Source organism: Artibeus jamaicensis, unplaced genomic scaffold (genome assembly GCF_021234435.1).
Source record: "Artibeus jamaicensis isolate MK-2021 breed Jamaican fruit bat unplaced genomic scaffold, CSHL_Jam_final contig_558, whole genome shotgun sequence".
NCBI lineage: Eukaryota > Metazoa > Chordata > Mammalia > Chiroptera > Phyllostomidae > Artibeus > Artibeus jamaicensis.
In genome coordinates, this window is record NW_026521886.1 from 3,174,644 (window position 1) to 3,197,560 (window position 22,917).

General features: G+C 40.7%; 1 protein-coding gene across 2 annotated transcripts in view; it reads right to left on the reverse strand.

Moving 5' to 3' along the window:
• The window catches only part of RAB7A (RAB7A, member RAS oncogene family), a 91,243-nt gene extending 86,300 nt beyond the window's left edge, over positions 1 to 4,943 (reverse strand). The window contains exons 1-2 of one of the 2 annotated variants that reach the window (XM_053670287.1): positions 4,733 to 4,943; positions 592 to 727 (exon numbers count right to left, since the gene is read on the reverse strand). The gene's annotated coding sequence lies outside the window, so the exon portion shown is untranslated. The remainder of the gene's footprint in view (positions 1 to 591; positions 728 to 4,732) is intronic. The other variant, XM_037131682.2, reaches the window with a different exon arrangement.
• Positions 4,944 to 22,917: the final 17,974 nt, after the last annotated feature.

The window sequence follows — 22,917 nt, forward strand, 5'->3', positions numbered from 1 at the left end:
GGGGAAGGGACTAGTCAAAGAACATGTATGAATGACCCATGGATATGGACAACAGCATGGGAATTGACTGTGGGAGTGGGGGGTGGGAAGGGCAGAGGGGGGCAAAGGGGGGAAAATTGGGACAACAGGAAAACAATTAAAAATTTTCTGTTACAGTTCAACATTATTCTGCATTACTTTCAGATTTACCACAATGTAATTTTTAAAGGATTCCTGAACTGTGCTGGATAACTCCAGGAAAGCCAACAGTAAGAAGCAAGCTCTTTACTTGAAAGAGTATGAAAAAACAAAAACTCCTTCACTTTATCTGGCAGCAGTTACAAAAGCACATTTGAGAGCCAAGGAAGGTTACAGAACTCCTAAAACTGCCCAGGTATCAAGGCCTTCCTTAACATGCTTCCTCAGATTTTCTCTGTACTGACATAAAGCAGTCCTAAGAGATCAGAAAATGGACAAAAGAATCTGTCAGACTGATCTCCACAGCAGTGATGACATCACTAAAACAGAGAGTCCTAGGGGAAGCTTGAGGTCCTCTGCATTAAGTACTGCATCTTGCCCTGCCTGGTGTGGCTCAGTGGATTGAGCACCTACCTGCAAACCACAGGGTCACTGGTTCAATTCCCAGTCAGGGCACATGCCTGGGTTGTGGGCCAGGTCCTCAGGAAAAAGGTGTGTGAGAAGCAACCACACATTGATGTTTCTCTCCTCTTTCTCCCTTCCCCTCTGCCTAAAAATTAAATAAAATTTTTTTAAAAAGACTGCATCTTCACATAAACAAACAAGATCAGTTCTGTATGTCACCATTGTAACCAACACCCAAGATCTCTTCCTTCCCCAAAGAGACATTGTGCAAGTAGCTATTCTTAAATTTGATTTTGAAATCACAGCCTGGAGTATTAAAATTGAAACTAGTGAGAAAAAACTGCTAAAAATCCTGTTCTGATTTCACCTACCACATCACTTTTACCACAATCACCATTGTTTTAAAACATAAATGCAAACTCTTTTTCTGTATTTAACGCATGTGAAAGAAAAAGCAGAAAATGGAAGATGTGATGTTAAATAACTGCAAGATATAGACACATTGCAGAATGTTGCTGCAGCAAACTGCAGACAGCATAGCCACCTGTCTATCTAGTCTAACAGAGATCTATTAGATGGCATTAATAGATAAGTGATAACACACATGATGAATGCCTGAGAATACAATGGCAATGTTACATGGGAGATAATAGTCAGCGGAAAGTCAGTAGCTGCAAAACGGAAGGAGGCAGTTTATTTCTAGAGCTTCAGTCTCCTTCAGAGAATGACATCAGTACGAAGGGGAACCACTCCTTAGTTTTACTATGACTCCTCTCTTTACTTACCTGAAAGGCCTTGCCTATAACTCTTAGTCCAATATCTGGTAGATGTTGAATTACATAAATGGAGCGTTTGACAATTTATCACAGAAATAATGGTAAGTATATCAAAGCTCAGAGAGTAACAGTACATAAGATGACTGTCATACATGTGTGATCTGGGGTCTGGGTTTGCTGCATCTTGTGAACAAAAATGCTACTGTCAAATGTAAAGGCAAAAATGTTACTAGTGCAGAGCTCTGTGGAGATTTATTAAAAACTAATCAAATAACCAAAATCTTTTTGCTTTACTTGGCTGTGAGATCAGGAATGGAATTCAAAGATACACTTTACTATAAAACAATGCTCTTTGATTGTACCATTTGGGGGCAAAAATAAAAGAAAAAATAAAAATACTGTTCCAAATGGCTGCTAACAATTACCTGGAGGAATATACTGAAAAGAAATATTTTTTGAGTGCCTTCTACCTTCCACCCTTCTGTTTACTCATGTAGTTCTACCATAAATGCAAATTCAGATCCTCTTTTAAAGAAGAGGGAGCCAGAACAGTTGGGTGACATAGGTTTTTATCTAGAATGACATGGTTGTATGAAAGGCAGGCACTACACTAAAACTTTCTTCTTCATCTGAAGAAAAAAATCCAACATACCAAATGTGCCTCTGTTCAAAGAGGGCTGCAATGGCTAGCATTTGCAGTGTTTAATGGTAGAACATAAACTAAAAATACCTCTTGTGTCAACAAGAAAATGCTACCAGAGCAAAAGGAGGAACAAGTTTATTGTTGAAGGCTATTCTTCAAAAGACATGAGCAATTAGAAACCCTAATATTCTCTTCCATGATCTCTTCAAGAGCAAACTATACAAATGTTGTTAAAATTAACAAAGCCTTCAAGTTGGCCAGAACACCAAACTGGATTACTATGAATTCACTTGCAGAGATGAGAAACAACTCCTCTTTCCAAAAAACTCAAGTTCTACCACCAAGCAATTCCACAACATAATGCCTGGCCATGGTCACTCACTATTTTTAAATTTCTTTGGACAGGAAAAATGCCTGTCTGCCTGAGTCAATATCCAGCAATGCCTGATACAAGGTAGATACAGGAAACACTTGATGAATGAAAAGGTGCTTATCATTACTCTCCTCTATACTTACATATTACTACTTAAGGTTACCACACATACTATTCACTTACAAGGGGATACCTCCAAAAACCCAGAATTATCTGCTGTAGGGCACACTCCCTGTAGTATACAGGCTTGCCCTGCTAGGTGAGTGTCCTAGGAAACCATCTGTACCAGTGTACCAGCTGATGCTGATGTGAGAGGCTACAATGAACTTCAGTGAATTTTTTTTAAGACTCTTTTCAGCTTGTTTGCCCACTCCATACAGGTGATTTACAAATATACCTACACACACCACATTGAGTGCTCAACAGATGTTGAACAAAAAAGTGCATGACTCTCGTGCCCCACTCTCCTTATTCACCAGATCTCCCCCAAAGCAACTATGTTTTGCCAATGTGAAAGAAGTAAAAAATTTACCACCACCCCCCAAAAAGGACAGAAGCACTAAAGGCATCAAAATTGATGCATTCAAAAACTGTTTTGAGCAGCAGAAAAAATGTCTCAATAGGTATATTGCATCAAATAGAGAATACTCTGAAGGTGACTGAAGTTTAAACTTGTAAGAATACATAAATTTTTATAAGTAAATTCTGGTTTTGGGGGGTCCCCTCTCATAAATACATTAGGCTGGGTAGCAAAGTTTAAAAAAAAAAACCTTCATAATACAACAGTGTTGTGAGTACTAAGCTTGAGCTTGGATAATATCTTCAGAAGTATTTACAACTTCCTTTCCATTTCTTAGACTCAAATCTGAACAATCTCTCCCAAGTCTGAAGAGAGAAACACACTAATAGAAGACTATTTTTCCATGGATGAGCAGACATAAGGCTAATATACTGCTTAAGTCACAAGAGACAAGAGCCTATTCTTTTGGAAACTAAAGAGAATATAGTATTTTCAACACGAAGAACCAATGATTGGGCATTATGTACTAAGATTTTAGGAAAGGATGACATGGCAGGATTGCTAGGCCTATCTCATTTGACAAAAACTAGGTAACCTAATTTTTCAAACCTCAATTAAATACTTTTCTAATTTAAGAGCTTTTAATTTATTGGCATTGCACTACAAAAAGATGTGTTAAAAATCACAACCAAACATGGGATTATCTTATGGCTTGAAAGTAGAATTAATGTTACCAATGGAGGCTTTCAAAAGACATCACTAGGAAAAAAGGTTAGCAAAGACAGAAGGAGAGGCAGATCCCAGGTGCCAAAAGATAAACCACACGCTTTAGGGGCATCTGAAAGCATTATAACCCACAGACTGAATACAGTGCTTTGGAGTCTGACTGCCTGGGCTTGAATCTCTGCTCCATAACTTATTAGCTGTGTGACCTTAGACAAAAGACTTAAACTCTTTTCTGATTCTCCTATATGTAAATGGGCACAATAATAGTACTTGGTACCTGGTGTTCTCAGAATTAAATATAAACCTGTGCGAAGGTCTTGCAAAGTTGCCCAACATCTCTAAGTGCATTATTATTCTCAATTTTCTGAACTATTATGCAGTAAGAAGCCCCCGACTCGTGTATATTCAAACACAGTTCCAGAGTCAACCACAGTCTTTCCTCCAGTAAATTGGAAAACTTTCTTCAGGATTTAGCATAACATGTTTACGACAAAAATCTCCTTGCCTCCTAAAGCCAGAGGCGTGTCACATGTATACGAATATTTGAGGCCAGCCCCGTACATGTGACCTGACTCACCGCTCTGATTCAGTCGCTGTCAGGAAACTTTACGCACTAAAAAAGAATCAGGCTGTTCAACTGAACAGATGGGAACGTGGCTCAGACCTGGGAGATTTCACCAATGCCCGCGCGAATGATGGCGCCTGGTTAGCGTCCCCCGACACAGCAACTGAGGATCGGCTCCGACACCCTCCGGCACATTACTCCAAGGAAAGCAGCTAGCGTCCCGCAGCTAGCACAGGGCTCCCCAGCACTCTGCGGCCACCCAAGTCTGGAAACCTTCCCGGGTCTCCGGTCCTAACGCCACCAACAAATAATGCGTCCGTGACTACCGGCCCTAGGTCGGTAACGGGGCCAGAGGTCACAGCCGGCGACCTCTGAACTCTCCCAGGTGAGGCCTGCTACTGGACAATGAGCGACGCGGCCTTTCCCCGCCAGGCCCTTCTTGGACCCAGAGCCTGACCGAGAAAGGGATAACGCGAGGCCTTGGCGACCGAGGAGCTGAAGAGGGGGATGGGGCCAGGCAGCCGGCCGGGCTCGGCCCGCTGCTTACCTCGGCCGCTCCGCTGCGGGCACCGGGCCGGGTGTGTCACGAGGACTCCGAAGAAGGAGACGCAAGCGAAGACAGGGACAGGAGCCCAAGCTCCGACTCCAGAAGTGTTTTCGGCGCTCTCTTAAGACTGCAACACCAAGGCGACCGCCACCTCAGGTTTTATGACCAGGACTCCGGCTCCGCGCTCACTTCCGCCACCGCCACCGCCCCAAGCGGAAGTACCTGTCACGAGGAGTTTGACGTCAAGGGTGTGAGGGAGGAGCCCCGCCTCAACCCAGCGTCTTGTTCGGGTAACCTCAGGACTGGGCTTGGATCCCGTGAGGTAAACAAGTATGCCCCTATGGTTGTCGCCATCTTTGAGTCTCCAGCAAGGAGAAGGACGGCGCCATGTTGAACCCAGAACCTGAAGTTTCCAAACCATCCTCCATTCCCCCGTAATAACGAAGTGGGCGGAAGCGGAGGGCCGGAGAGAAGACCGGGGTAAACTGGGCCGTCCATTAGTGTCACTCTCTCGAAGGCCCTGATAATCAACGAAGTAGTTACGTGCCCTGAACTATTCAAGATAAACAAAGTTTACTCTAGATACGAGCTTTCCCTGGGAGAAATGTGAGCAGTGGGAGACAAGACAGTGGTTATATCACAAACTTACAGCGGGTTAAGAAAGGACCTCTATATTTCTTGAGCACCAAATGTAAACCTGTATTACACTTTGAATAGTTTCCATTTGTCCTCACTTTAACGACTTGAAAGATGTGCATCATTTTACAGATAGGAAACTGAAACCCATCACATCACAGGTCACTTGACCTAACTTACAGAGTAAGTGGCTGTGAAAGCATTTGAACCAAATGCTGGTAAACTGGCAATGACTGCACTGATGGCGGCAGAGTGATACACAGAAATGAATTAGACATTGACGAAACAAGATGGCAGAAGATTGAGGATTTATAAAAACATTAAGTTCATAATCTGTAGCCCAATATTCGGATTTTTACAACTTCAGCACTGAAGCTTCATGCAGAGCCTAACTTTGTCTTTTTGGGCTCAGAAATGGCCTGCAGAGCCTGGAGCACCCCTCTGTTGATTATACTGTTTGATACACTGTACTCCTTGCATTGTTGTTAAATAATACTCCCTGTACTATTGAGACATAAGAACATCCAAATCTGTAAAGAATGTTTATGAATTATTTGAGCCAAACTAATGAAACTAGTTTCTAGGCCAGGGAGCTAGACATCAATGCTTTGGAAAATAACAATTTTGCGGTTTCTTTTATGTATTTGAAATTATGGAGAAGATATAAGGAAGATTGGGAAAAGCAAGATAAACATTAGATTACACGGTATAGTTAACAAGATAATATTACAGGATAGTTAACAAGAGGGAGAATAGAAATTCTCTTTTTAGAATTCCTACCCCTTTGAGGGTATTACTTCTGTCATTTCAAAGCTGTGTTGACTTAGATGCACAAGAACAATGGACAAGACTGGCTTCAAACTTTTCACTAAAGAAGTTGCAGGCTTGGTGTATGACCATCCATCATGACCTACCCAGTTAGGAATTTGTGATCAGATCATTCTCTAAGGTTACTTTCCATAGAACTCCTTTTTCTTTTCTTTTGTCCATATTATGATTATGTGATCACAGTAGCTTAATTTTTCCACAGGCCTGGGCTAAAACTAGTACTTCATAAAAACTTTATCATATATTGCCCATGGTTCTCACTTCGCAACCCCACTTGCTTCATCAGTGAGTTAGCCATCCATTGAAAGTCCAGTTGCCCCTACTAATCAAAAAACAAATGATGTAAGTTTATGGTCTTGTTTCCCCTAGCAAATCATCTCTTTAATCAGCAGTTCCTTGTGACTTTTGCCTTTATAAACATTGCCCTATCACATCCATTTTGGAACATAATTTTTTGTTTATATTGAGGGCTATGATTTGCAAATCATTATATGAATAAATGCTCTCTAAATTTATTTATTTATTTTAAAGTATCTCCGGCTCTGGCTGCTGTTGCATAGTGGATTGAGTGCTGCCCTGTGAACCAGAGGGTTGCCAATTTGATCCTAGTCAGGGCACATGCCTGGGTTAAAGGCCAGATCCCCAGGTGGGGGTGTGGAAGAGGCAACCAATAGCACATCTGTATTTCTCTCCCTCACTTTCTCCCTCCATTCCCCTCTCGCTAAAAATAAATAAATAAAATATTTTTCTAAAAAACTATCTCTGGGTGTTAATTTACATTAATGGCAATGAGGATGGGGATTGTGGAACTCACTGTGTCAGGCACACGCAGGTCCCTTTGAGTTCAAGTCCTCTTAATTCACCATTAGAAAGCATGCATAGATGAGTCCTCTCAAATCCTCAATCTCCCGCACTTTTGGTAGAGATCTGAGAATTTTATTTTTGACAGTTTCATTCTTAAGGGAGGGACCCCCTCTATAAATTTTCAGGAAGGGAATCCTCCATTAGGGATTGCAAGAGTAAGATTTATCAATAAAATCTTGGACAAAAATCTTTCTCAAACTACACAGGAAGGGGCTCCTTTAGTAGGTAAGTACTTTTTAGCTCTAAAATGACCTCTGAAGCCATCATCCAGCCCCCCTATAAAATATATATATTCAATAACTTATGGCCCCAATACTTGTGATTGGCTTAGTCTCTGGACAAGAATTACATGGGACAATTTATAACATTTTTCACCGAAATGGATGCCTTCAAAATTTCCAAATTGACTTATTTGAAATCTCAACTCAAATACCAAGATTTTCAAGCCTACCAAAGAAAATACGAAGCTTTCTGTAACTGGCATTTTGAGCCTCAAAATGAGACCATGGAAAACTACTGCATCCCTCCAAGAAAATAATTCTAAACTTAATAAATGCCTCTAGAAATTAGACGATAAGACCTGTGCTAGTGACCTTGGTTTTTTTTTAAAGTTAAAAAAAATTATTGATTGATATTTGAGAGAGAAACAACTATTTGTTTTTCTACTTATGCATTTATTTGTTGCTTCTTGTATGTACCCTGACCAGAGATCAAACCTGCAACCTTGGTGTATCAAGATGATACTTTAACAAACTGAAAATCCCAAACAGAGCCATTCCTCCCTTGGTTTCAAACTCTCTGGAGCACTCCTCTTCAAACCCCTTCAGACCCTCCTCTAGCTTCCTGCACCTCACTGTGGGAGCTCTGCAGGAGTTCCCCCCTGTATGAGTACTCATTCAATGTTATGAGCTTTTGTTTCCTTTTATTGTCTTTGCCTGTTATGTAGTCATTAAAGAAAGAGAGAGAGAGTATTTCTGGTCAAGAGGGAGATGTAAATAGACACATTTCACATCCTCATGCAACCATACAAAAAATTACAACTAGATCTGAAAAGAAAGAACACCCAGAACCATCAGAAAATTGAGCTGTATGGAAGTTCGACAGCCAAGGATTTGAAGAAGCCACATTAATCCAGATGGATAGGAGAGGTGGAGTTGTGAAGATAGGCAGAAAAGTGAACAGATGTGGTGGGGTGCTGAGAGGCAGTGGTGGTGGAACAGATGATCCCACATTCATGTAGGATGGATAACAATTGGGAGGGATACCTTGGGAGTGAGTGCACTTCCCAGGGTGCACTTCCTGGGTTCCAGGGCCTTGAAGATGAATCCCCGTAACTTGTAGCTCTAAAAACCAGTTGGAGCAGTGAAAGAAACTCCTGGATTTTTTCCCTGCCTGGTGTGGCTCGGTGGATTGAGTGCCAGTCTGAGAACCTAGGGGGTCACTGGTTCAATTCATAGGGATGCCAGAAAGAGATGAAGAAGAACAAGAAATTAATAACTTACTGAAAAAAATAATGAAAGAAAACTTCCCAAATTTGGTGAAGGAAATAGACATACAAGTCCAGGAAGCACAGAGAGTCCCAAACAAGATGGACCTAAAGAGGACCACACCAAGACACATCATAATTAAAATGGCAAGGGTAAAGATAAAGAGAGAATCTTAAAAGCAGCAAGAGAAAAGTAGAGAGTTACTTACAACGGAGTTCCCATAACACTGTCAGCTTATATCCCAAGAGAAACTTTGCAGGCAAGAAGAGACTGGCAAGAAGTATTCAAAGTTAAGAAAAGCAAGGACCTACATCCAAGATTACTCTATCCAGCAAAGCTATCATTTAGAATGAAAGGGCAGATAAGGACCTTCCCAGACAAGGAAAAGATAAAGAAGTTCATCATCATCAAGTATTATTATACTTGAAATGTTATATATGACTTATTATTATATGAAATGCTAAAGGGACTTATTTAAAAAAAGAAAAAACTATGAACATTAAAATGGCAATAAATTCATAACTATCAACAATTCTATCTAAAAAACAAACTAAGCAAACAAGCAGAACAGAAACAATCATAGGTACGGAGATAATTTGGATGGTTACTGAGTGGGGAATAATGAGGGAAAAGGTGCAAGGATTAAGAAATACAAATTGGGCCATGGCTGGTGTGGCTCAATGGACTGAGTGCTGGTGTGTGAACCAAAAGGTTGCTGGTTCAATTCCCAGTCTAGAAGCATATGCCTGGGTTGCAGACCAGGCCCCCAGTAGGGAGCGCACAAGAGGCAACCACATTTGATGTTTTTCTCCCTCTCCCTCCCTTCTCTGCTCTAAAAATAAATAAAATCTTTTTTAAAACAAGAAGTACAAATTGGCAGTTACAGAATAGATAGAGGGATGTTAGAAATTGTATATGAAATGGAGTACACAAAGAACTTATATGCATGACCCATGAACATGGACTAAGCTGGGGGGGGATTACCAAAAGGAGGGGGGCATTGCTGGCTGTAGGGGTGCAAAGGGGGAAAAACTGGGACAATTATAATAGTATAATCAATAAAGTATGTATTTTAAAAGTCCAGAGATACCTTTTTTTAAAAGAAAATTGGAGAGTTTATTCATATAATGATTTTCAAAATAGGAAATATAACCCTCAATATGAACTGAGAATATGTTCCAAAATGGAAGCGATAGGACAGAGTATATAAAGAGAAAAGTTGCCAGGAGCTGCTCAGCAAAAAGATGAGTTTATGGGGGAAAAAACTTTCATAAACTTATATCATTCATTTTCTGATTGGTGGGGTCAACTAGAATTTCAATGGATGGCTGACTCATTGATGAAGCAAGAGGAGTTGTGAATTGAGAGCAATTGGTAATATATGATTAAACATTTATCAAGTCCTAGTTTCAGCCAGGCCTGTAGAACAAAAAGGCTCTCTTTGATCACACAATTATAGTACAGAGAGTATCATTTAACAATGATGCAAGCAGTACTATTTACCAAATAGTACAATAGCATGGGGGTTGGGGATAGTGAAGCTGCTGAATCTGCAGGGCATTTCAGAGCCCAAAAGGACAAAGTTAATGCTCTGTAAACAGCTTCAGAGCTAAGGCTGTAAATATCTGAATATTGGGCCACAAATTATGAACTTACAGTTATCATAAGTCCTCATTTTCCACTTTTCATCACACCTCATAGAATGCCAGAGTGCTGACTGACGAGCTCAGTGATGAATCCAGTTTCCCATTTTAAGTTTCACTGTTGTTGCCAAAGTGTATGGCTCCTTGCTCTGGGTCTTTTTTATTTATGGAGGAGAAAAATGAGATCAAAGTTTAATAGGGGTTTAGTCCTGATGGCCAAAGTCTGTAAGCCTGGGTGATTAGGACAAAAGAAGTTAAGAGTCGCCGTCCTGGCTGGTGTAGCTCAGTGGATTGAGTGCCAGCCTATGAACCAAAGGGTCACTGGTTCAACTCCCAGGCAAGGAACATACCTGTGTTGTGGGCCATGTCCCCAGTAGGGGTCACACGAGAGGCAACCACACATTGGTGTTCCTCTTCCTTTCTCCCTGCCTACCTCACTCTCTAAAAACAAATAAATAAAATCTTAAAAGAAACTGAAAACTTATTGGAAAAAATAATGAAAATAATGAAAGGAAACATGATCTTGGAGTTCCAGCCAACATGGAGGTGTAGGTAGAAACCCTTCACTTCCTCTCACATCCAAAAATAGGATAACAAGCAATCTAAAAATAATAAACAATCAGAAGTGCCAGAAAATCATACTGCATGGAACTCTAACAACTAAAGAATTAAAGAAACAGTCAACCAGACCAACTGACCAATAGGAGGAAGATGGGCAGACAGGGGGAAAGAGAGAACTGGGGGCAAGATAGTGGACTGTGGGGGCAGGGCTAGCTGAACAGGAAACTGAGACTCAGAGCTAACTGTGGACAACAGTGGGGGTTGCCCCAGTGGGAAAAACTCCCAGTCTCACACAAGAGTCCATTGGAAATTGGGGCTAGAGCCCAAGTTAGCTGCATTGTTCCCTCTCTGGCCCCTGCCCCACAGACAGTGCCACAGCACAGCAAGGTGGGTTTCCCCACCCTGGTGAATACCTAAGCCCCCCCCCCCTTACAACTTATCAGGTGTGCCAAGACAAAGAAATATGGCCCAAATGAAAGAACAGAGCAAAGCCTCAGAAGCAGAGCTAAGTGATGAGGAGATAGCCAACCTAACTGATGTAGAATTCAAAACATTTGTAATCAAGATGCTCACATAGCTGATTGAGCTTGGTCAAAAAATGAAAAAACAAATGAAAGATAACCAAAGTGAAATAAAGTAAAATATTCAGGGAACCAATAGTGACAGGAAGGAAACCAAGACTGAAATCAATGATTTGGAACAAAAGTAAGAAACATCCAACTGGAACAGAATGAACAAACAAGAATTCAAAAAAAATTGAAGACAGGCTTAGAACCTCTGGGACAACTTAATTTAAACATTCCAGTATCTGAATTATAGGGGTGCCAGAAGGAGAAGAACAACAGCAAGAAATTGAAAACTTACTTGAACAAATAATGAAGGAAAACATACCCAACTTGGCAAAGGAAATAGACTTCCAGGAAGTCCAGGAAGCTAAGAGTCCCAAAGGAGTTGGATTCAAAGAGGAACACACCAAGGCACATCATCATTAAGTTACCCAAGATTAAAGATAAAGAGAGAATCTTAAAACCAGAGGAAAGGAGAGAGTTACCTACAAAGGAGTACCCATAAAACTATATCAGATGATTTCCCAAAAGAAATCTTGCATGCAAGAAGAGGCTGGAAAGAGGTATTCAAAGTCATGAAAGGCAAGAACCTACATCCAAGATCACTCTATCCAGAAAAGCTTTAATTTAGAATGGAAGGGCAGATAAAGTGCTTCCTAGATAAGGTCAAGTTAAAGGAGTTCATTATCACCAAGCCCTTTTTACATGAAATGTTAAAGGGACTTATCTAAGAAATCGAAGAGGATCAAGAACTATGAAGAGTAAAATGACAACAAACTCAACTATCAACAACTGAACCTGAAAAAAAACAATGAAAATAAATATTAAGCAAACAACTAAAACAGGTACAGAAACAGAGAAATGGACATCACTTGGAAGGTTTTCAGTGGGAAGGGAGAGGGGAAGAATGGGGGGAAGGGAAGGTACAAGGAATAAGAAGCATAATTAGTAGGCATCAAATAGAGAGGGAGAGGTTAAGAATGGTAGAGGAAACAGAGAAGTCAAAGAATTTATATGTATAACCCATGAACATGAAGTAAGGGAGGGAATGCTGGAGGATTGGAGGGTGTGGGGAAGAAGGGAGATAAAAGGGGAAAATTTGGAAACCTGTAATAGCATAATCAATAAAATATACAGTAAAAGAAACATGATCTCACTTATCATGTGAGGAATCTAATGAACACAATAAACTAAGAAACAAAATAGCCCTGGCTGGTGTAGCTCAGTGAATTGAGTGCGGGCCTGTGAATCAAAGGATGGCAGTTCACATGCCTCGGTTGCAGGCCAGTTCCCATCAGGGGACACGAGAGGTAACTACACATTGATATTTCTCTCCCTCTCTTATTCTCTTCTCCTCTAAAAATAAAAAAACAAAATAGTAACTGAAGCTTAGATATATTAAACAGACTGACAGCTGTTGGAAAGGAAGGATGGGGAGTGGGGACAGGATGAAAGATGGTGAAGTGATTAACAAAAGAACATTTATGCACAACTCATCCAGAAGAACAACAATATGGGGACTGACTTGGGAGGGCAAGGGTGGGGCTTGGGGGAAGTAGGGAAAGGGAGAAAAAGCTGGAACAACTGTAATGGCATAAATAATAAAAATAAAATGTAAAAAAAGTATTAGATGTTAACAAATTTAAAGACATGTCAGTCTGTTTTAGTTAACTAAACTTAAATTAGTTTCAATATTAGATTTTTTCCAGATCATGTGATCCTGAAGTGAATTTAAGTTTGTTTATGTTATATTTCTTAATCTATGTAAGAGCTTAATTTCTTTAAACCAATTAAACACAGCTGTTTATATAAACTAATTTTAATATTTCCTCAGAGGTAGATACACATATATGTCTATAGACAAATATAGACCTGATTGTTTCAATCTAAAAAGTTTAACCATAAGGCAGGTATATAAGGAAAAAGGGGAAAATTCATTAATTTATTACAGTTCAAATAAATGTATTCATCCAGATGGCTAAGCCTGTTAAGATTTTAATTTTGACCTTGATAAACAGTTTTTTTAACTTATCAGAAGTAACTATTTTTTAAAAGATTTTTTATTTATTTATCTTTAGAGGGGAAGGGAAGGAGAGAGGGAGAGAAACATCAATGTATAGTTGCCTTTTGTGCGTCCCCTGCTGGGAAGTAGCCTGCTGGGAACAGGCCTGCAACCCAGGCATGTGCCCTGACTGGGAATTGAACCTCCATTGTCTGGTTCTGAGGTCCGCGCTCAATCCACTGAGCTACACCAGCCAGGGCTGGTAAACAATTTTTAAGGAGACTGTGGGAAGGGCAGAGGGCTGCTTAGGCAAGGGAGCCTTTTAGCGACTTGTATTTTTAAAAAACGCTATCTTTTTCCATCTTTTTTTCTTTCCTTTGGTTTCCTCAGGAGGCTGAGGGCTGGGTTTACATTTTAATCTGTAGGACTTTAAAAGTTACTGAGGCTTAGAAAATCTTGGTAGATTTAACTCAAATTTTTTGAACATAGAGTTGTTATAGCCTTTAAATTTCTTGTCAGGTTTCAGGCAGGATAAACAATAAGACATTTTAAAGCCCAAATAGCCAAAGTTTCTTTTAGGATTCATTTAGAAATTAATTTGTCTTCTACAAACTTTTGTTTATCGAATAAAGAATGCATTTTATTGTCTCCAAAAGGTTTGGATTCCTGTCCTTATGAAATCTCTTTCTTTAAAAAATATATTTTTTAAAGAAAGATTGATTATGCTATTACAGTTGTCCCAATTTTCTCCCCTTGCCCTCCTCTGCCTGGTACCCCAATTCCCTTTAGCAATCCTCCCTTTAGTTAGTGTCTATGGGTCCTGCATATTTGGCTTCCCCATTTCTTATACAATTCTTAACCTCCCCCTGTCTAATTGTACCTATTAATTGTGCTTCTTAATCCCTACACCTTTTCCCCCTTCTCCCTCCCAACTGATAACCCTCCAAATGATCTCCATACCAGTGATTCTGTTCCTGTTCTGGCTGTTTGCTTAGTTAGTTTGTTTTAAATACCTTATTTATTGATTTTTAGAGAGGGGGGAGGGAGAAAGAGAGGGAGAGATACATCAATGTGTGGTTGCCTCTTCAGTCCCCCTATTGGGGACTTGGCCCACAATCCAGGCATGTGCCCTAGACTGGGAATCAAATCAGTGACTCTTTCGTTCTCAAGCTGGCACTCAATCCACTGAGTCACACCAGCTAGGGGGCTTAGTTTGTTTTTTTAAATGTAGTTGTTGATAGTTGTGAATTTGTTGCCATTTTAATGGCCATACTTTTTATCTTTTTTTCTTAAATAAGTCCCTTTAATAGTTCACGTAATAATGGCTTGGTGATGATGAACTCAATGTCATTCAATGTCATTCTCCTGCTCAAAATCTTCCCATAAATCAAAGTAAAAACTAAAGGCTTAAAAACAAAAGGTCCAACCCCAAAATACGTTTCTGATGTCATCTCCTTTTAATGTCTCCTCTGATCAGTCTATTCAAACTATACTATTAATAGTTTAAGAAAAGAAGAAGGCACGCAGTAACTCGGGCCTTTGCAGTTGTATTTCTTTCTATCTGACACTCTTCCCTCAGGTATCTGTATGGAAACTCCCTCACTTTCCTCAGTCTGCTGAGGAAATATCATTTTCCTCAGTGATATTTTGAATATCATTTTCTCAGTGAGAATAGCCTTCCCTATTTAAAACTAAAGTTTGCCTTTCTATGGCCACTAGATATAAAACACTTACTTGCCCTGGCTGGTGTAGCTCAGTGGATTGAGCACGGGCCTGTGAACCAGAGTATCGCAGTTCGATTCCCAGTCAGGGTACATGCCTGGGTTGCAGGCCAGTTCCCAGCAGGGAACACATAAGAGGCAACCATACATTGATATTTCTCTCCCACTCTTTCTCCTTCCCTTCCCCTCTCTTGAAAAATAAATAAATAAAATATTTTAAAACACTTACTTGCTGTTTCCCTTCCTGCTTTTTCATTTCTTTATATTGCTTACTTGTTTGCTTATTGTCATTTCCCCCACTAGAATGGCAGTTCCATAAAGAAGGGGATTTTTGTGTGTTTCATTCATTGCTATATCCCTGATTCCTAGAAGAGTGTGGGACACAGTAGGTGCTCAATGAGTACCATTTACAGAGTATTCAGGGGAATTTGGAAATAGTCTCAAAGGCAAAAAATTATGATAATTCCACCCAATTCTGCAGCCATTCAAAATGCTAGGTTTGAAAATAAAGTAGCAACTAGAAAATGCAAGCAAAGTCATAGCACAAAGACAAAAAGAGACTTTTGAACCCCTAGCCTTCTAAGAAGCAGACTGAGAAGCCTATTCAAATGCAAATGTAGACTATTTCTATGGAAAAGAAAGGCGGACTCAGAAGAAACCAATGGGCCAAGAGGATGGAGTCAAAGAGTTGCAGAGAATCATTCCCAGGGAGCAGGATTAGACCTTAATCAAAGAACTGACAATATGGGCCTAACTGGATTTCAGAATTGCTATGATAAGTAGTAGCTACATCACTCCTGCTTTTCCCATTTTGGAACAGAAGTGTATGCTCTGGTTATCTAACATTTGTCAACTCTATTTGTTGGCTTGGTGGAGAGCAGATAAAATGTCTGAAGCTCACAGGTCTTCACATCAAGAGGAACAGTAGTCAAGGTGTTCTTGAGAAATCATAGCTGAAGAGCCTCATCACACTTGGACCTGATTTATATGACAATATCCATTATGAGCCAATAATGTGTTGGAATGAGAATTTTGGGGGTCCTTGGGAGGAGGTGAGCATATTTTATACATGAAATATATATAATTTGTGTTCACAAGGTGGAGCACAGTTGATTAAAGATGGTGGTAAATTCTTTGCTCCTTCTTTGAGATGTGAAATCTACTTTCTTTCCTTTTGAATTTGGGTTGGCCTTACTTACTTATTTGACCAATAAAATATGACTTGTGATTTCTACTGCTAGATTTTAAGATGCCTTACGCCTTTTGTTCAGAACTCTTGAAATGTGCAAACTATAGAGGCTCCTCCTCAGAAACCACCTTCCATGTTGTAAGAAGTCCAACCATGTACAGGTATTCTTATCAACAGGCCCAGTTGAACCCTTAGTAGGCAGCCAGCATCAATTGCTAGCCATCAGGATGTCCAACCACATTAAACTTCAAATAACTCCAGATCCAGTAAGAGGCCCCAGTGAGAATTATCCAACTGAACCCAGCCAACATACAGAACCAAGAAATGTTAACAAATTTTGTCATAAGTAACTACATATGAGCTGCTTTATTACACAGCAATAGATAATTAGAATAGAGCATATACAAAATGAAAGGGAAGAGAATAGTTATGTAAAAGACCTTTAGTATAACAGGTTTGGGTGTTGGAGATATATCTCAAAGAGTTTTTAGCTAGGGCAATGACACTATCACAGTTGTTTTGAGAGTCCTCTAGACTTCCGCCAAGATGGAGGCATAGGTGGAGATACCGTGTTTTCTCCCACAACCAAGTTTAGAGACAACAAAATATTAGCAATAGAAAACATAGCGAGAACACAGAAAATTGAACTTTTTGGAAGTCTGATAACAACAAATTCTTCAGCCTGACCGGTAAGAGGGGCGAAGCCAGCAGCTGGTGGAGCAGGATTGCATAGGAAAACTCAGTCAGACGGACCCAGGCACGAGAATCCCAGGTGTGGGGTTGCAACAGGTGGACCCAGTGAGCGACCCAGTGAACGACTGGCGTACCCAGTGAGGGGGCAGGGTGGCGGATTGACTGTGGTCCCCCATTCGTGTGTAGATAGACCAGTGAGGGAGTGGGTGGTGACACGGGACTGAGCAGTCCCCAGTGGCGAGAGGCAACAGAGGGGGCCACCATTTCCTGCTCTGACCCCACTCCCACATACAGCAACACAACCCAGTGACCTGGGTGGCCCTCCCTGGTAAACACCCAAGGCTCCGCTCTTCATAATTAACAGGCGTGAACAGACCAAAAATGGCTCAAGAAGATCTCAGAGCCCCAGAGCCCATAAATCTAAGTGACGAAGAAATAGCAAAACTTTCAGATGCACAGTTCAAAACACTGGTGATCAGGATGCTCACAGAACTGGTTGATTTTAGTCACAAATTAGAGGAACATATGAAGGCTAAACTAATTGAAATGAAGAGAATTGCATAGGAAACCAATAGTGATGAAAAGGAAACTGGGACTCAAATCAAGGGAGTGAACCAGAAGGAAGAAAATAATGGCCAAACAGGAAAATATGAAGAAACAAGAATTCAAAAAAATGAGAAGAGACTTAGGAACCTCCAGGACATCTTTAAATGCTCCAACAGCCGAATTATAGGGGTACCAGAAGGGGGAAAGGCACAGCCACCAGTGGAAAACTTATTTGAACAAATAATAAAGGAGAACTTCCCCAGTCTGGCAAAGGAAATAGACTTCCAGGAAATCCAGGAAGCTCAGAGAGTCCCAAAGAAGTTGGACCCAAGAAGAAACACACCAAGGTACATCATAATTATATTAGTGAAGATAAAAATGAAGGAGAGAATCCTAGAAGCAGCAAGAGATAAGGGGACAGTCACCCACAAAGGAGTTCTCATCAGACTGTCAGCAGATTTCTCAAAAGAGACCTTACAGGCAAGAAGGGGCTGGAAAGAGGTATTCCAAGTCATGAAATCCAAAGACCTACAACCAAGATTGCTCTATCCAGCAAAACTTTCATTCAGAATGGAAGGACAGATAAAGTGCTTCTCAGATAAGATCAAATTCAAGGAGTTCATCATCACCAAGCCCTTATTATATAAAATGTTAAAGAGACTAATCTAAGAAAAAGAAGATAAAAAATATGAACAGTGAAAGGACAACAAACACACAGTTATTAACAACCACACCAACAAAAGCAAACTGAGAGGACAGCTAGATCAGGAGTGGAAACATAGAAATGAAGATCTCATGGAGGGTTAGCAATAGGGGAGTGGGAGGAGGAGAAGGGGGGAGAAGGTACAGAAAATAAGTAGCATAGACGGTAAGTAGAAAACAGATAGGGGGAGGGGCAAGAATAGTATGGGAAATATAGAATCTAAAGAACTTGAGACACATGGTCATAAACTAAATGGGGGGAATGGTGGGGGTGGGGGGGTGCAGGGTGGAGGGGAATGAAGGGGGGAATAGAACAACTGTAATGACATAATCAATAAAATTTTTTAAAAAAAGAGTCCTCTATTAGTCCTGACCCTGTGTGACTCAGTTGGTTGGGCACCATCCTACAAACTAAAAGATTGCCTGTTCAATTCTTGGTCAGGGCACATGCCTTGGTTGCAGGTTTGGCCCAGAGAGTGAGTGTACAAGAGGCAATGGATTGATGTTTCTCTCTCATACTGATGTTTCTCTCCCTTTCTTCCTCCCTTCCCCTTTCTCTAAAAATAAATTTTTTAAACATTTTTTAAAAAAAGAGTTCTCTAATAACTTGGTGTCCTACTGGAAGCAAGAGAGAAGGAAGCCTAAGCTGGAGTTGTATATGAAGCTTGGTAAGGAATGCTAAAAATTGTGACTTATCGATCCATGCATACTGTTCATTTAAGAAAGCTTGTCACATCAACAGAACATGAATGGGACCTGGTGCCATTTGAATGAGCGAAGTCAGAGGAAGAGAGAGAGGGCTGGAGCCTAGAAGGAGGGGCAGGTTGAAGGAGGTTAGGAGCTAGGATTTAGGAGTTAAGGTCTGGAAATGCTGACTCAGAGGACCTCCATGGGACATTCAAGTAGAGATGTTCAGAAGGCTGTTAGATATACTTGACTGAGGCAGAGAAGGGAGAGTTAGGTATCTGGGTCCCTCAGAGTAGCCTGACCCCAAAAAAGAGATTTGAGAGTAGTAATGGGTATAGGTGTGAATAAGATAACCCATGGAAAATGTATAAAAGTACTTCATTTTTTCAATATACTATTTACTAATAATAAATTATGTGCTAGGCATTGTTAGATGCTGATGATACAAGAAAAATAAGGTCTTTGGTCTCAGGGTCCTTACTATTTTGTGTGGTAAATAATGTGTAAGTAAACACACACACACACACATAAGTGAGACTTTAATTCATATTTCCATCAAAGTGGAACTGGTTAAATAATGTATGATCTATCCTATCAATGGAATAATATACAACTATACAAAATAATGAGAAAATTCTCTGTATATTGATATGGAAGTATCTCTAAGATATATTATTATTATGTGATAAAGCAAGATACAGAAAAGTGTATATCATATGTTCCCTTATTTGAAAATAAAAAGAGTGAGGGAAGAATAAGAATTATTTCAACAAATAAAAAATGTGCTTATCTGATATGTTGATTAAGGCTTAATCAGAGAAGTCAGAATAAGAAATTAATGGTAGGAATTAGACCTCACACAATTGTCAGTGTTGGTAGAAAGTCTATGCAGGCTGTTGTTTCTCTGTTTAGTGTTGAGCCTAACATTGGCAACTCTAGGTCAGCTACACTAGCAGTCAAGAAGAAAAGCTAGATGTGGATGAGAACAATTACACTCTGGACCCCATGAAGATAACCAGAACCCACACAGACCAGTTGGAGCCCAAGTCTGTCTCTCATCACCTCCAACTTCAATATCATGCATGGGTGACCTACAGCAAAATCTGGTGCTTTTCACCACAGAGCTGCACATGTTTGGCCAGGATTCAGAGAAGCTGAAGGGGAAGTCTGATGAGAATTAGAGAAGATGTGGGTATGGATGCTGCCCCAAGCCAACAAGACCAGCAGACCAGTGACACCATGCACTAGCTGACCCAGTACTTGGCACCTTGCATGATTTTCAGAGAATAAACAATATGACTTCTGTTTCACTTTTGCCTTCCAAATCTCATGCAAAGTTTCCTTATAACTAACATGAATACATATCCATAAAGAGAATTCTGGGAAATATAGCCATAGCTTAATTGATGCCTGATATATGGGATGGGGTGGGAGCTAGATTTTCAGTGCATATCTTTTACACTATCTTTAAGTTTTACCTGTGAGTTTGTGTTAACTATCAGATATTTAAATGATAAAATCCATAAGTGATAAATGGGATATGGATAATAAGATGGTATTATGGAACCAGTGATAGAAGCTGGAGGAGAGGTGATATTAGACACAGGTGGTAAGAAAGGCTTTCTGAGGAGGTGATATCTGAGCAAAGACCCATTGACAAGGTAGAGCCAGCCTGTTGAGAATACCTGAGCAAAAATGTTACTGGTAGAAGGAAAAGCAAAAGCAAAACCTTTTGTAGAAACACAGTGTCCTGTCCTGGCTGGTGTGGCTCAGTTGGTTTGAACTTGTCCTGTGCACCAAAAAGTCATGGGTTAGATTTTCAGTCAGGGCACATACCTAGCTGTGTGTTCGATCACTGGTTGGGGTGCAGACAGGAGGCAAGTGATCAATGTTTCTCACATCAGTGTTTACTCTCAGCCCCCCTCCCACCATCCCCTTCCTCTCTCTAAAAGCAATGGAAAAGAAACAAACTGTCCTGTTCAAGAAGTGGAAAAAGGTAAGTGAGGTGGAAAAAATGGACAGAATCAAATCATATGTGGTCTCTTAGTGTTACTGAACAAGGGAACCTGGCCTTGAGCAGCTCTCCTTAGGGCCAGCCAGTAGTGTGCGGGTTCTTGACTTCATGTAGGAAAGATTTCACAACTCAAGTCTAGGTGACTATGAGGATACATTTATTAAAGCTGATGACAGTAAAACAAGGAAGGGCTTAGCACAAAATAAGCAACAGGAGAGCCTAAGCTGGGCTCCCTTAGTTCACTGGGAAGTCAGAGAAAAGGGGAACTTGGGAACAGGTTCAAAGGTATTAGCCTGGGACAAGCTGCCAGCTGCTCATTACCTTAGAGTTTATGAGACGTGTGCCTGTGAGGGAAAAAGTGGAAGAAGAAGAAGGGAAAGGGAATGATGCAGGCTGCAGGCTCGTAGACTCCCAGAGTCCATGAGTGCTGGGTCCTTTGTCTTGAGGCTTTTAGCTCTTTCTTGCAGGTAGGAATCTTAGGGGAGGTCTCAAGGGAGGTTTCCAATAGAATATTAATGAATTTTCCAGGTATGCCCTTCCAGGATCATGGTCTCCACTGATTGGTCAGTGAGGGCAGGGGTCTTTAGTCATTGCAGTTGGTTCTGGTGTAGCTCACCTGGTTTTGCTGCTCCTCTGGGCCTGGAGCTTAAATACAACTGAGGCCTAGATATTATCTCAGGGGAAGAAAGGTTACCCTGGGGATAAGGTCTTTGCTTTCCCAGTTTTGTTCCCTGCCAGGCATTCAGGGCCTTGGTGACCATCTGTATCTGGATGTAAATTGCCTAATCATTGTGTTTAGTTATCTGCCTCAGTTTCCCTATTCCACCTGCCAATGAATTTTCCTAGTTTCTTACTATCCTGTCTCAATAGCTAGTGGTAAGGCCTCTGAAATATATACCACATGTGACAAGAAACCATGGAAGGTTTTAAGTGGAGAGAGAATGTATATGTGTCTATGTGAGATGTGTCTCCCTTTGCAGGTCACTTGCACTGCAGTACCTTTCCTGGCCACCGCCCTCTCTTCTGTGCTCACAGTAGGCCCTGCTATAACCCCATGACACAGTTTGCTTGATGTCTATTTATTTATTTGTTTTTCATCTAGACTGAGGGGCTGCCTCAAGGACCAGCACCTATTCTGATCTGCCTCAATATCCCCAGCACCCTACTGGACATTGACAAACCTCACCACCATGATTGAACAATTCAAAGCAGAGGGAAATGTTGAATTATTCTCTCTGACATGGCTTTGCATGATTTATGTAGTTCTCTGAGGTTTGTTATTTCAACATGGCTGGGTTTGCTAAGAGTTCTTCCCTTGACCCTCAACACCCAGCCGGAGCCCCTGTGCCTTTGAGAAACTCACTTGAGCTCTGTAGGTCTTACTTTCCTCATTCTAAAACAGTTTTAATAACCCCAACTCTCTGAGTTATTGAAAGTATCAGATGTGAAAGTGATTTGAGAGTGCTCCATCATATGGAGGGAAATGATTTAAGTTACATGTCAATTGCTGGGGGACATAAATCTCAAATGGTGGCTCAAGGTACTTTTCTGCTGATTTGGTAAAGGAAATAAAGGTTCATTTATTTATTCAAAAGTAATCAGTCCTCAGCTTTCAGAACAATCCTAGGGACACAGAGATGAACAATGTACAGTCTGTGTGTTACAGGAGGTCCCAGATATACCCATATGGCTGGGGTAGCACCCACAAAAAGAGAGCCACATATCACTGTAGATCCTCTTCTTTCCACAACTCTAGCCATGGGCTACTTTCCAGATTCTTCCTGCACACAAGGCTGCATTGTATCCCTCTGTTCACAGTGACCCTTTCAGGAACAGGCACTTGACCTGCTCCAGGGCAATCAGGGCCAATAAGTCTCAAATTTAGGGCTTTTTGAATGGTGGAGGAAGGCAGATCTATTTTTTTTAAGGATTTTTCTTTATGAAGAAAGAATAACATATCTAGAATTTCTTGGGGACTTCTTGTCACTTTGGGGGCAGAGAGTGAAGCTAAAATCAAAACAGAGGAGAACAGATGGTGAAAAATAT